This window comes from Tupaia chinensis, unplaced genomic scaffold (assembly GCF_000334495.1).
Source record: "Tupaia chinensis unplaced genomic scaffold, TupChi_1.0 Scaffold144090_1, whole genome shotgun sequence".
NCBI lineage: Eukaryota > Metazoa > Chordata > Mammalia > Scandentia > Tupaiidae > Tupaia > Tupaia belangeri.
Genome location: NW_006203944.1, coordinates 50,031 through 52,989, shown reverse-complemented (window position 1 = coordinate 52,989; position 2,959 = coordinate 50,031). Strand labels below are relative to the sequence as shown.

The window sequence follows — 2,959 nt, the reverse complement described above, 5'->3', positions numbered from 1 at the left end:
CACCCAATAGCCAAAAAAAAACCCTCAAAAAAAAAAAAAAAAAAAACAAGATGACTGAGAATTTACAAATCATTTTGATGAGAGATTGGAAGTGATTTAGGGAAAGTGGAAAAAAATGACAAAGGAAAAGCTGTTGTATATCAAAGAGAGCAGCAATCTTAATCTAAAGGCTTACTGAAATTATATAGAGAGATTGAAATCAGAGGAATGGAAACTCCCAGCACTCATAAGAGGACCAAGTTCTACTCCTGAAATTTGATAAAGAATTAAGAAATTAGCTCTGAGGTATTGGGGCATTACAATCAGGGTGGCTTATTCTATTCCAGAAAAATTGATGCTTTTATAACTTCCCCCCAAATAATCATTTCAGGACATTCTTTATGTCTTTATTCCTCAGACTGTAGATGAAGGGGTTCAGCATGGGGGTGACCACAGTGTACATCACCGAGGCTGCTGCACTTGAGTGTGAGCTGTGGGTAGCACCAGCACTGAGGTACACTCCTAGGCTTATACCACAAAATAAGGAGACAACAGAGAGGTGAAAGGCACAGGTGGAAAATGCCTGGTACTTCTCCTGAGCTGATGGGATTGCACGAATGAAGGAAACTATCTTAGAGTAATTGTAAAGGATCCCAGTGAGGGGACCACCACCCAGCAGCACAAATGCCAAAATGGGTCGCTACGTTATTGAGAAAAGAGTCAGAACAAGCAAGGTGGACCAGCTTACTAAAATCAAAGTAGAAGTGGGGAATCTCCACATTTGTATAGAAGGACAGTTGCAAAGCCATTAGGCTATGCAATAATGTATGCCAGGCACCTATGGTCCAGGATGCCAGAGCCAGTTGTCCACAGAGCCAAGGGTTCCTGATGACCATGTAGTGCAGGGAGTGACAGATGGCCACATACTGGTCATAGGCCATTACTGTCAGGAGAAAGTCATCTATCCCTCCTAAGAGCAAGAAAAAGAACACCTGGGTGATGCAGCCTGCATAGGTGATGACCTTGCTCTGGGTCTGGATGTTCACCAGCATCTTTGGGACGGTGGTGGAGGTGAAGCAGATGTCTATGAAGGACAGGTTGGAGAGGAAGAAGTACATGGGGGTGTGCAGGTGGGAGTCTGAGATGGTGGCCAGGATGATGAGCAGGTTTCCACACACAGTGATCAGGTACATGGAGAGGAAGAGCCCAAACAGGAGGGGCTGCAACAGTGGTTCTTTTGAAAGTCCCAGAAGAAAAAACTTCTGAAATTTGTGTATCATTTCTTGGTTCCATGGTGACTATCTGAAAAGAGGAAAATACAATGGGTAATTTCACATGAGCAGGTATTACTCTCATAGTTGAAATTCCATAGTTAGTATTTTCCCTTCACAAAGTTATTTTTTATTTTTTTGTATAGATTTCATCTGCTTTAGGCTTTCATCATGCTATCACTGCTTAGGACTTCTTATCATACTACCTTATTCCCATAGATCATGTCTTCTACAGGATTTTTAACTTACTTATTTCTTGACAAAAAATAATAGTACATATATTTATGGAATAAAATGTAATGTTGCAATAGCATTTTAATTGATTTTTGCTTTGTTTTTGGTTTTTCTCCTGTGCACATGCACTCACTGGACAGAGCAGAGAGAAAGATGGAAAGTGAGAAATCACCCCCCATGGGGAATGGCCATTCCACAATACTCTCTTCTCTTAGGATGTTGAGAGTGCATGCACATATGCATGGAATTTTTTTCGAGCTGCCGGATCTGGGACTTTAACTGGCAGTCGACCATGTGCAATCCAGCCACCTTAACCAACACACCATCAGCTGTCCCGATAACTGTGTCCTTATATTCATTGAAAAACAACTCTCAGGCCAGCAGGTGGCATGATGGTTAAGGTGCTGGACTCTCATATGGTTGATTGCAGTTTGAGAGTTCGCAGTCTCAACCTGGTGACTCTCTCTCTCTCATCAAATTAAATACTACTAATAATAATGTATAAAATAAAATGAATAATTCTTTAAAAATAAATAAATAAAAACAACTCTGTTAGCCCATTTGGCAACCCCCTGGCAACCACCATTCTGTCATCTGCTTCTATGACTTTGACAGCTTCAGAGAACTTAGTTATGTGGAATCACTCAGTTTTTTATTTCAAAAGTATTCCATGAATTGATCTCCTTATTTTTCTCTGTGGATTAGTATTCAGGGAATGGTATTATAAGATCAAAGTTTGAGCGGCCAGCAGGTGTGATAGTGGTTAAGTTGCTGGACTTGACATGGCCAATGTGGTTCAAATCCTAAACCCAGCAGCTTTAAAATCACACTGTACAAGAGGGCATGTGTATCCTAAAACTCAAGAAGAAAATGGTGGAGTAGGGATTCACCATCCACACCCCCCCCAAGATTATGATTTCTTACTTTTCCTCTCTTTGTTCCTCTCTTTCTCAGGTGAGCAAATGTGCCCTATAGCAATAAAGAAAAATAGGTTTTTATGTTTATTACGCATGTAAAAGAATGTTTCTAAGTTAATAAAAATACAGAGTGGAAGGGTATGTACACAATATGATAGCCGATTAGATTTGATAACACAAAATCTATTAATTTTTCACATTAAGCTAGTGTATGTCTATATTGATCAAGACATAAAAATAATTTAAAGGTATTCTAAAATTTTATTTTAAAACTTCATTATTTTAAAAAATACTCAAAAGAATAAAATATACTCAGACCCCAGAACATAAAAACAAAACGCTTGCATGATTTGCAATGAAGTAAAAAGCTAATAGAGTCACAAATTTATTCAATTACACAGCAAGAAAACAGTTGTAAGTAAAAACTCTTTAGTACTCACATTTTGATCTTAGAATAAACATTTTTATGTGAATACCCATTCTGAAAGAAGAAACATGAGGGGCTGGCAGGTGGCGTGGTGGTTAAGGGCGCTGGACTCCCACATGGGCAACCACAGT

The 2,959-nt window shown here is 39.2% G+C and overlaps 1 pseudogene; it reads right to left on the bottom strand.

Annotated features, from left to right (window-relative positions):
- Window positions 1–406: 406 nt before the first annotated feature.
- LOC102503376 (olfactory receptor 7A10-like) lies at window positions 407–1,097 on the bottom strand (annotated as a pseudogene).
- Window positions 1,098–2,959: the final 1,862 nt, after the last annotated feature.